Source organism: Dipodomys merriami, unplaced genomic scaffold (genome assembly GCF_024711535.1).
Source record: "Dipodomys merriami isolate MVZ:Mamm:240054 unplaced genomic scaffold, mDipMer1.0.p SCAF_262, whole genome shotgun sequence".
Taxonomy (NCBI): domain Eukaryota; kingdom Metazoa; phylum Chordata; class Mammalia; order Rodentia; family Heteromyidae; genus Dipodomys; species Dipodomys merriami.
The window spans coordinates 448,567-461,574 of NW_027204071.1; positions in this window are offsets into that span (position 1 = coordinate 448,567).

Consider the following 13,008-nt stretch of genomic DNA (forward strand, 5'->3'; position numbering starts at 1 on the left):
CATCCAATTTTAGACGAGACTGAGGCATGAACTACTCTTTCAATTGGTATTCCTATTGTTCCTGAGTCAAATCACTGACTCAATTTTTCCATTGGGATGGAATCATATTGAGTTCCTATTTCCAATAATTTTATGGCCTCAATCCTCTTTTGTATGAATGACATTAATGCATTAATTACACAAGTGCTAATTTATAGCATCAGGAAGGTAAGAATCAAGGTGGGCAGCAATAGTTGAAGTCAGGGTCATCATCCATGGAGACCTACATTTAATGTCAGAAGGAAGAGAACTACACCATCCAGGGCAGTTATTAGGGTTGTTGCCCATGGGGACCATGAGAAGAGGGGCTGAAAACATGGCACAGTCCCTCAGACTCTTCTAACCAAGGCCAATCTTTCCCTAATACAGAGGCTACCTTGCTTCATGAGAAGTCCAGTTCCAGGCGATTTCAGAGAACTACCTCTGCCAGTGAGTCTACTTGGCGGCTCTAACTGAACCAGCATTTAGATTGCAGTAGGCATATAGGTAAGACAAAGATTATTCCACATCAGTACACCAATCCGGACTTTATGTATAGCACAGCTAACAATTTTATACCAGCTCTATCGTAAGCTCCAATTTCAAGACATACTCATACCATTTGCTAAATACTTATACTTTCTGAGGTTTGTCTTCTTTCCTTTCACATTTAAAGACAGTCCTTACTTTTCACATCCTTTCTTATCCAGAGGATACCAATTTTTCCCCAATTCCTTTCCCAAGGCTTTCTTTACCACCCTCCTCTTATTTTCAGTTTCTTGAGCATCTTTGTGGTTAGAGTTTAAAACTGCCCAATTTTCTTTGGCTTGTGGAACCTTTATCTTAGAACAGCCTTAAGGCACCACTGTGATGCAGAAGCTTGCTAGATTTTAAGGCTAAGAGTAATACCTCCATTGATAACACACTCAGGTTATTACCATACCAGAGCCAAACTAGGCTGTAACCATAGAGTGCATTTCCAGTCACTATGCACTGAAGTGCCTAAGGTAAGCAAGCCAGTGATATCCTTGTCCCCATATCCACTGTGGGATTAGAGAGGGTTTCTGGATATCACCCAAAAGAATGTCCCACAAGATCTTAGATTTAGCAGCTGTTAACCCCAAAGCCGACTGAGGTGATGGAATCAGGCAGGAGTTCCTCCAGGTGACTGTCAGGCCGTCGTTGAACTTTACCCATTAGGGTATACAGCAGCAGCAGCAGCAGCAGCAGCAGGGTCTCACAGTGGCTCCAAGGGACTGTTACCTCATGCTGGGCTGCAAATTCCTACACAGACTGGTTAAGGATGCAAGTAATAAATAGGCTTGGCAGGCTGTGGCCACGTTGGTTTTTAATAACATTTAGGCAATAGCCCAGGACAATTTACCAAAATCACAACTTATTACTAACCAGATATTTTTGTAAATAGACACAGAAGACTAAGTCTTGTAACCATCTCTAACAGATGCAGTCTCCACATTTGCACACCTACAATTGTTAACACTATTCTTTATGCCTTTTTCTAAAAAAAAATATTTTTCCTCATTTTTCCAAAACTGACTCTAGACTCTTGATCATAAAAAGGGGGTAGAAGGGTGAAGCTCCATTTTCTGTAACTTCTTCAAGGTGACTTCAGGGGCGTTGATCCTACCTAGCCAGGAACCTATAACCTTAGCCTATTTTACAAAGAGGCTATCAGGGTTAGATGTCATTAAGAACAATATTTGACTTCTGACAACTGCACAGACCTTTTCTCCAGCAACACCAGCATAGCTTGTTTAGCACTCCTGTTTGAGAAAGCATATTTCTGGATGACTTAGGAATGTGATTTCTAGTGACCCAAACAATGCCTAAGTTACCTTTGCCGGCCTTTAGACAGATATCAATAGAAACACACTCTCATGTTTACAAAATTTTTCTGAGCAGATGAATTTCATGTAACTGGTGTCAGCTCAAAAGTTACTGCCAATTAGAGCTTTTGGCACATAAAGGGGTTGAGATTTAAACTATCCCCCACATTTTATAACATTAGCTTTTTACTAGTACCACAGAGGATTGGCAAGTTCCTGTCCCTTACAAGGTAGATAGTCATGGACATTAGGCATGCTTACAAACTCTTGCCATGATCTCCCGGCTCTGACCAGTTTTGAAGGGCCATGCACAAATGACTCTAGGATCTGACATTTCTGCCATCCAAGCAGTGGTTACTGCCTCTGGATGCTCCTCCATTGCTTTGTCCCAGGAGTGTCTTCTCCACACTGGGATAAATGCCTCATTGGCATTTCCCTTAGCTGGTCGCAGGACTTGAAGTCGGGGCCTGACTGCTGTCCTTCAGCTCTCCAGCTCAAAGCTAGCACTCTGCCACTTTGAGTCCTAAAGCAACTTTCCTTGCTTTTTCAGCACCCTGCTGGTTGAGTAGAGGTGACAATCTCACAAGGACCTTTTTCTGCCCGGGCTGGCTTTGAACCAGTTTGCAGATCAATGAATCTCATAAAAGGTCACTTTGCTCCAATTAAAAGAAACAAGGTGGTCAACATAGAAGTAGCTTTTAAGCATGCTCTTACCTGGAACTTAAGAGCCAAAGTTACATCTGACAAACTTGTAAGAATCCTCTGTGCTTTGCTCTGGGCTTGCTGGAAACATAAAATAACCTATAAGAGCAAACTAGAATAGCAATTCTTTTTGGTAATCCTAATTTTTTCTCCGTGCACTTTGAGACAAATTTTAAAAACAATTTTACTGTTAAACTTTATATTAAAAAATCTATTCCTAATTTTTAAGGTGCTTGTTAATCTCCTTTACTATTTTATACTTTAGTTTTCATTTTCATTTTGAAAAGATCCCTTGAAATCTTGAGGTCAAGTGTCACTCATTGCCTCTTGGCTGCTTGTTTTAAAACAGATACACATTAAAAATCTTGAACTCAAATGACAATTTTTTTCCTTAATGCAAAAATTACAATCACCATAACTGTACCAAAAAGCTAGACTTAACACCTTTATGACTTTTAAGAACATATCCTAATTGTGGAACATAATTGAAAGTAAGCCACATTATACAAATAACTTTTTACCCTCTTTTTAAGGCCTTCCTAATTTTAATGTTAACACATCCAAGGGGAAGATTTAGCAATACTAATCAGATCATCACATCACTCATTTTAACCATCATGTTTTCAGTGTCTATCTGCAGGGAAAAGAGAGAACAAAGATGAGCCACTCAGCACCTTCTATGAAATGGGCACACACCCAATCTGACTCTTTAGGGTTAGATGAACTGCGTTTGTGCCAGCTTGCCCTCTTTCACCATGCATGGACTCCTCCCAGGGCCTGTCCCACCATGCATGACCAGCTGAACTGCACTTCTGCCTATTCACCCCTTACCTCTAAAGACAGGTCATCTTTTGGTTCATGAATGAAATACACAGTTTTAGGCAGACAGAACAGGGATGGTCTTTGACAGGGTTAAACTAACCTTTACATTTAAATTTCTAATATTTATCCCCAAATTTTAGCCAAGGGAACTAAATCCCAAATAGACAATGCATTTTTGTTAAGCCAGATAACTTGATTACAGTATAAACAGTCTTATGCATTTTAAAATATTAGTTTTTAAAATACCAGATTTTCTATTTTTCAAGTTAAAGAATCCTTAAAAGTCATTAAAACACTATGAAGATTCTTTAAAAAATTTGTTAATGTCCAAACCTCATAACCTTTTGAATTTAAATTTAAACTCACCCAATTGTTACAGCATGCTGACAATTCTTATCTTTGAACACATTCACAGACACACACAAAACACTCACACAGATCTTAAAGCACACAAAAATCAAAATCAGTTGTACGTTCACCGTCTAAAGTTTTTAAACAAAAATTTGAGACAGTATTTCTTTTAAACTAGTTACCTTTGTTGGGATTCATTTTCCCAGATCTTGCTTGTTTAACAAGGCAATTCACTAATTAGTCTTTTGAAACCCTTCTGTGGGAGGACGGCTGGGGGAGGGGGTCAACTAAAACTAAACTGGCCAGATTTGTTTATCCAATTTTAGACAAGAGCACTTTACAAATTGTTACTTTGTCAAGAGTAGCTGAAAAAGTCCAAATCAGGCACACAGCATTCTACACCCTCCCTGCCAGCAGCCTCCACAAGGAGAAAATGCAGCCTGAGGTTTGAAGGGAACCAAACTAGCCCAGTAACCTTCCATGCCTCACAGGGAGGGTGGGCATAGCAGATCTGTGACCGAGCCCAGCTGGAACTTTTATTCCCCCAGAGATGTTCAAATAAATAAATATCAAAAACACAGATAAACACAAAAACCAAGGTACCAAGTCTAAAACAGCTAGACAAGAACCAAAGGCTGAGTTGGGGACTAATGGGACCCAGTTTATCCCTACCGGAATTCTGTGTTGCTCCCATTCAGCAAGCTGAATCCAGATTCTGCTAAATGAGCCTACCATGCTCACCCAAAACTTCCCTACTTCTGGAAACAGAACAGAAAACACACCGAAGTAAACAAGACAGACAAGTGGCCACAAAGACAAAATCAGGTCTCAGTGAATGGGATGACATCTCACCACCATTCACTTACCAGAGGACTCAACCCCCCCCCCACACTGACCTCTGGAGAATTTTTCTTTTAGATTCCTGCAAACGATGACCCAAGAGCCTTCCAAGCAGAGGAGAATTCCCAGTACACTTGGGGCAAAGGATAAAAGTCCGTAGCAGCCGTCCCCTCAGACTGACATGTCTCCCCCATGCTCAGACCCTCTGAGCCAAGGCCTGAGGCTGAGATCTAACTGGGGCCACTTGCAGGTGGTCAGTGGCAATTTCATAATTGAAAAACAAGCAAGTTACAAAAGCAGAATCAGCAGTTTTTGTTTTTAAACGAACTAGGACAAGGTCTAGGCTAGGGGTGTCCTGGGAGTGGACTCACTTTGCCCCATATTTTTCCTGTAAAGTAAATCCAGTTACATACATGGCAAGCAAAAGTAAAAGAACAATGAGACACAGACAGACACAATTATACACAGAACGAGGAGGGATCCCAAAACCAAAAGTTACTTTTTTTCTCAACCTATTTTCTCGACAAGCATGCCCCCCGTCCAACTAGGAGTGCTATGACTGGTGGAATTAAGGGGTCCAGGCATCCCTGGACCTTCTAGGCCATAGGAGACTCTGCTGCATCGAGCCTCACTCTGGCACCTTCTCTACCTAGGTCAACCACGCTTATCTCGAGGCTTTCCTCGGAACTTCTGTCCAACAGCCGAGTGCTCCCACAATGTCCTCCCGACTGGTGATCCCAGTCCCCCTCAGGTTGGAGCAGCTAAGAGCTTTATCCCGGATGAGCCCCCATTAAATGTAGTAGGAAGAACCCTACTCAGGCAGGCAAGCCCACCTAGTCGTCCGGAGTGACAGAGCCCACCACAACAAAGTTGTTAATAAAGAAGCAACTTTATTGAGAAGGTTCCTACACTGACCAGCCAGGGCCGCAGCACAGGCTCAGGAGCTGATACTGCGACCCCGAGCAGCCCACATCCTTAGGTTTTTAAAGGCAATATTCACAAGGTCGAGCCTGGTCATGCGCAGGTGACCAATGCGATCATAACTGTAACACACACAAAGGATTGTATGGTCATACTAGACCACACACAAGTAAGCAATAGGTGGAGTCTCCAGTATGAGACAGATTACACCCATCTGTTTAATCGGTCAGTCCTTAACAGAACAATGAAGGTGGGTTAAGTTGTAAAGGGGAGGTGGACCTAGAGACATTCTTTCCATTCCAAGAACTGGGCTGGTTGAATCCAAGGTCGAGTTAACCTTGTTTAGAGGTGTTTTTTTTCTCCCTAAAATCCCTAAAACAAAGGCAAAACCTGGACAGAAGCTGTACTAGCTCGAGTCTTCTCTCAGGGCCTACTTCAATAATAATTAAATGGAGGCATTTGTCACAGTCTTCTCACGTTTAGAGTCTCTCCAAAGAATGTGCTTTGTCTTATTTATCTTTGCACACCTTTCTATACGGATGTCTTTAGATGTTTTATACAGAGAAGCCTTTTTAAAATTTATATTTTTATTTTATTGGGAAAATAGTGTACAGAGGGGTTACAATTACATGGTCAACATAATTAGTACGTTTCTTATCAAGCATTGTAGCCTCCTCTTTGTTTCCCCTCCCCATCCCTTCCCAGCCTCCACCCCCTTACCTAATTCCCCCCCAACCAAAGTTGTAAAGTTCGTTTTTGACATGACAACTTGTACTTCTCATTGTTGCAACAGGTCCACCTGCATCCTTACTTAAAAGTCTTGTTTTTTACCCTTCCCTCCACAAATTATATGACATCAAATACAGTGAAAGCAGAGGTTATACTGTCGGGGAGGGACATACAAAGCAACAAAGATATAACCTTATAAATGCACTAGAAACAAATGCATGAAAGAAAAAAATAAATACATATCTTAGAGATCATTTTCTTAGCATAACCTTATCTGACCATTTCTGTTTGACTCATGTATATACTAGATATTGCAAATAAGGGAAACCATGGGACCTATGTTTCTTTGGGCTTGGCTTACTTCACTTAATATAATTTTTTCAAAGTCTTTCCATTTCCTAACAAATGGGACAATGCCATTCTTTCTGATGGAGGCATAGAATTTCATTGTGTTTATAAACCATATTTTCTTGATCCTTTCATCTACTGAGGGGCATCTGGGTTGGTTCCATATCTTACCTATAGTAAATAATGTTGCAATAAACATAGTTGTTCTGGTAGCTTTAGTGTGGTCTTGTTTGTAAACATTTGAGTAAATGCCCCAAAGTGAGATAGCAGGGTCATAGGGGAGCTCTATGTGGAGTCTTTTGAGGTACCTCCATACTACTTTCCAAAGTGGTTGAAGAAGTTTACACTCACACTAACAATGAAGTAAGGTTCCATTCTGTCCACATCCCCTCCACAATCGGTTGTCATTAGAGTTCTAGATTTTTGCCATGCTAACGGTGGTGAGATGGTATCTTAATATTGTTTTGATTTGCATTTCTTTAATGGATAGGGAGTTTGAGGATTTATTCATGTGTCTATTGGCCATCCTTCTTTCTTCTTCAGAGAAGTTTCTCTTTAAGTGATTAGCCCACTTATTTATTGGGCAGTTGTTTCTTCGAGGATTTGTTGTTGGGTGGTTTAATTTTTTGGGTTCCAAGTATATTTTAGATATGAGACCCTTGTCCGTTGTATGGCTAGTGAAGGTCTTCTCCCAATTGGTGGGCTTTTTATTGATCTTGTAAGCTATGTCCTTTGCCATGCAGAAGGTCTGCAACTTCATGAAAATCCATTTGTCCAACAAATCTTTGATCTGTTGTTTCCGGGTCTCTATTCAGAAAATTTCGGCCTGAGCCAAGTAAACCTAGCGTTTCTCCTATTCCATCCTGTAATGTTTTCAGAGTGTCTGCTTTGACTCCGAGGTCTTTGATCCATTTGGAGTTGATTCTGGTTCAGGGTGATATATAAGGATCTAGCTTTAGTTTTCTACAAGTAGTTAAAAAAATGTTGCCAGCACCATTTACTAAAGAGGCTGTCTTTGTTCCATTCTATTTTTTTACCTCCCTTATTGAAGATTAGATAGCTATACGTCTGAAGCTTCATTTTTGGGTTTTCAATTCTATCCCACTAGTCCTGAGGTCTGTTCTTGTGCCAGTACCAAGCTGTTTTGATTACTATGGCTTTATAGTAGACTTTATAATTTGGAATTGATATTCCTCCAGCAAAGTACTTTCCATTGAGGAGCTTTGTTGCTTTTCGGATTCTTTTATTGTTCCATATGAATTTTTGGATTGCCTCTTCTATTTCCTTGAAGAATGAGGTTGGAATTTTGATAGGTGTCACATTGAATTTGTATATAGCCTGGGGAAGTATTGCCATTTTCACGATGTTAATCTTTCCAATCCAGGAACATGGGAGTTTTTCCCATTTTCAAAATTCTGTTTTGATTTCCTTTTTCAAGTTTTTAAAGTTTTCATCATAGAGGTCCTTCACTTCTTTGGTTAAGTTAATTCCTAGGTATTTTATTTTTTGTGGGGCTATTACAAATGGAGTTGCTTTCCTAATTTCAGCTACAGTTTTCTCATTTTTGGCATAAAGAAAAGACGTTGATTTGGGGGTGTTAATTTTATACCCTGCTACTTTGCCCAAGTTTTGAATCAGCTTGAGTAATTTGGGAGTGGAGTTTATGGCATTCTTTAAATACAAGATCATGTCATCTACAAAGAGGGAGAGTTTTATTTCTTCTTTCCCTATTTAGATCCCCTTTATGTTTGCATCTTATGCTGTAGCTAGGTATTCTAATACTAGATTGAAGAGAAGTTGAGAGAGTGGACATCTTTGTCTCATTCCTGAGTTAAGAGGAAATGGCTTTAGTTTTTCACCATTAATTATAAAGCTGGATATAGGTTTGTCATGTACAGCCTTTATTGTACTGAGGAATGTTCCATGGATTCCTAATTTTTCTAAAAGCTTCATCATAAAGGGGTGTTGGATCTTGTCGAATGCTTTCTCTGCATCTATTGAGATAACCATGTGGTTCTTATCCTTGCTCTTATTGATGTGAAGAATAATATTAATTGATTTGCCTATATTGAACCAGCTTTTTATCCCTGAAATGATGTCTGTTTGATCGTACTGTATGATTTTGTGGATGAATTGTTGACGTCGATTGGCCAAAATTTTGTTGAGAAGGTTTGCATCAATATTCATCAAAGAAATGGGTCTATAGTTCTCTTTCTTTGATGAGTCCCTGACTGCTTTTGGGATGAGGGTTATGATGGCTTCATAGAATGTGTTCGGGAGTGAACTTTCTCATTCAATTTCATTGAAGAGTTGGAGGAGTGTTGGTTTGAGCTCTGCTTTGAAGGCCTTGTAGAATTCTGCTATAAAACCACCTGGTCCTGGCCTTTTCTTAGAGGGGGGGTCTTTTATTGTTGTTTCTATTTCAATGCTTGATATGGGTTTTTTTTAGATGGTTTAACTCATCTTGGTTTTGTTTTGGCATGTCAATATTTGCTAGGGAAAAGTCCATTTCTGCCAGTTTCTCAAATTTATTCGCATAAAGTTTTGAGAAGTATTCCCTTATAATGTTCTGAATCTTAGTTTTTCTGAGGTGATGTTACCATTCTCATCTCTGAGTTTATTTATTTGGGTGTGTTCTCTTCTTTTTCTGATAAGATTTGCTAAGGGTCTGTCAATTTTGTTAAGTTTTTCGAAGAACCAATTCTTTATTTTGTTGATTGTTTCTATAGTTATTTTGGATTTTAATTCATTTAATTCTGATTTAATTTTAATTATTTCTTTCCATCTACTGCATTGGGGTTTATCTTTCTGCTCTTTTCAAGTAGGTTCAGATGTCTCATTAAATTTTTGGTTTCAGATGTCTCCAATTTGTTGATGTAGGAACTCGAAGCTATAATCTTGCCTCTGAGTACTGCCTTTGCTGTGTCCCAGAGGAGCTGGTAATTTGTGTGTTCATTTTTGTGTAATAGCATGAACATTTGAATTTCCTTTCTAATCTCTTCCAAGACCCACTCATGAATCATCAGTGTTTTGTTCACCCTCCATGTGTTGCATGACTCTCTTTGGTGGCTTTTGGTGTTGAGTTCTAATTTTATTCCCTTGTGGTCAGAGAGAATGCAAGGTGTAACTTCAATGTTTCTGAATTTAGACAAGTTTGCTTTGCGGCCTAAAATGTGGTCTATTTTAGAAAACGTTCCATGTGCTGCTGAGAAGAACGTGTATTCTGATGCTGCTGGGTGAAATGTTCGGTAGATGTCTGTTAAATCTAGTTGATCTATACAGTTGTTTAGATCTGCGTGTTCTCTGTTGAGTTTTGCCACGTTGATCTGTCTAGTGGGTAGACTGGTGTGTTAAAATCCCCAACAATTAATGTCTTTGGATCTATGTGGGATTTGAGGGAAAGTAGTGTTTCTTGGATAAATTTGGGTGCTCCGTTGTTTGGCGAATAGATATTTAGAATTGTCATTTCCTCCTGAAGTTGAGATTCCTTAATATGTATGTAGCGACCTTCTTTATCTCTTCTCACTAATTTTTATTTGAAGTCTATTTTATCTGATATTAAAATTGCAATTCCCGCCTGTTTATGGTGGCTGTTTGCTTGGTAGATTTTGTTTCAGCTTTTAACATTGAAAATGTCTTTGATTTTATTGGCAAGATGTGACTCCTGAAGGCAGCAGATAGAAAGATCTTGCTTTTTAATTAAGTCTGTTAATGTTGATAAATAGGACTGACAGGTATTTGGGAGTTCCTACCATGTTATCTACCTTCTTGGGGACTGTGAAAAATGGGATCTTCCTATGGTTCTTGGATTCTCAGTTTGAGTGCAGTTTCTTGGCCTTTATTGTGGTCTTGTTGGTTTTCTGTGTGTAAGACATCTTTAAGAATCTTTTGTAGTGCTGTTTTGGTGGAGATGTATTGTTTCAATTTTTCTTTGCTATGGAAGTTTTTTGTTTGGCCTTCAGTTGAGAAGGAGAGTTTAGCTAGATACAGTATTTTTCGTTGATAGTTGTTTTTAGGGCATGGTATACATCATTCCAGGCTCTTCTTGCTTTGATTGTCTCTGCTGAGAAATCTGAGGTGATTCTAATTGGTTTCCCTTTATAGGGGATTAATCTTTTCTTTTTGACAGTTTTATGGATCTTTTCCTTGGCCTGAATTGATCCTGTGTGGATTATAATGTGATGGTGGGATGTCCTAGTCTGGTCTGGTCTATAAGGATTTCTAAAAGCTTCTTATATCTGAATATGCTTATCTTTTTGCATGTTTGGGATGTTCTCTGATTGGGTCCTGTTAAATTTCCTAGACCATTATCTTCTGTTTCTAGGTGCTCCTCTACACCCATTCTCATTAGATTGGGCCTTCTGATGGTGTTTTCCAAGTGTTGGATAGATCTGTCATATTTCTTGGACTTGTCTTGGATGGTTGTACGTTCTTTCTCTATAATATCTAGGCTGTTTTTAATCCCCGAGTTTCGATCTTCTGCATGGTCTAACCTGCTGTCAAGGCATTCTACTTTGTTTTTTTATTTATTTTCCTTCTAATTGGTCAGCTTTGATGGCTTCAAATTTATTGTTGAAACTTTGTTTTAGATCTTGTATGGACTTCTTTACTTCCTTAATTTGGTTTTCAGTGTTTATTCTCAGATCACTTAGTTGATTGGTCATGGTTTCCTTGGACTCCCATTCCTTCTGTTGGGTTCCATTCAGCATTCCTTTTTGGTATCCCTGACTTCCTTCAGCTCTTTGTTAATGGATCCCATGAATGCCTTTAGTGATCTTTGTGTATTCTCATCCTGCTCTCTCAATTCCTGTATTACTCTTTGCTTAGCTTCCTCACGTTAATACCATTCCTGTTTTTACCTTTGAGTGTTCTCAGCCTGTTCACGCCATTCCTGCCTTTCTGTTTGAGTATTCTCAAGCTGCTCATGCAAATCCTTTATCATTATTTGAGTAGCTTCCTCACGCTCGTTATATTCCTGTATAAACCTTTGGATTGCCTCCTCTCTCTCCCTATCACGCTCATACAGAGTTCTTTGTTTGTTTGACAGACAGACAGAGGGACACATGTAGGGGGATCCCTAGAGACCCATTAGTGTGACTGACTAGATCACCTGAATAAATCATTCCTTCCCTGCCCTGACCTCATGTATTAAAGTAGACTATTGGTATGGAGTTCTTCTTGTCACCAAACACAGGTGAGGGTTAGTGACTTTTTACTCTTCCATGTAGGGACTCTTACCTTAGGACCCTTGATTTCGATCATTGAATAAGAATTTCTGGAGGAGTCACTCTGGTGGAGTTTTATGGAGTAAGCAAGCAGGCAAGCAGGCAAGCAGGCAACCAGACAATCAGACCCCCCCAAAAAAAAAGGCAGACAGACAGACAGACAGAGAGACCCACGCAGCTCCTTGACTTCATGGTTGTTTTCAAGGTTAAAGCGGGGGGGGGGGGGAGGGAATGTGGCAGCTGAGTTAGGCCCAGTTACTTGCTTTATCTTTGCCCCAACCTGAATTTCTAGATGTTTGGGGCATTTCTTTATAGGTAAGAGAAACAGGGTCATTGACCCTTCCTTCCTTCCTTCCTTCCTTCCTTCCTTCCTTCCTTCCTTCCTTCCTTCCTTCCTTTCCTTCTTTCCTTCTTTCTTTCCTTCTTTCCTTCTTTCTTTCTTTCTTTCTTTCCTTCCTTCTTTCTTTCTTTCTTTCCTTCCTTCTTTCTTTCTTTCTTTCTTTCTTTCTTTCTTTCTTTCTTTCTTTCTTTCTTTCTTTCTTTCTTTCTTTCTTTCTTTCTTTCTTTCTTCTCCCACCACCTCTCTCTCTCTCGCTCTCCTTTTTCTCTAGTTTTTTGGAGGGGTGGGCAATCCTGGGTCTTGAAGTCAGGGCCTGAGGACTGTCACTCAGGCACTCAGCATTTTCGGCTCAAGTCTAGCACTGTACCATTTGAGCCACAGCGCTACTTATGTCTATGTACGTGATATCTATCTATCTATCTATCTATCTATCTATCTATCTATCTATCTATCTATCTATCTATCTATCTATCTATCTATCTATCTATCTATCTATCTATCTATCTATCTATCTATCTATCTATCTATCTATCTATCTATGTATCTATCTATGTATCTATCTATGTATCTATCTATCTATCTATCTATCTATCTATCTATCTATCTATCTATGTATCGATATAGATATACATCTATCTATATCTATATCTATATCTATATCTATATCTATATCTATGTGTGTGCGTGCGTGCGTGCGTGTGCGTGAGTATGTATGTATGTATACATATATATGTGTTTATATGCATATACATATATAAACATATATTCATTTATTTATACATATACGTATATATGTATAAGCACACATATATTCATTTATTTATACATATATATACATACACACACACATATATATATATATATA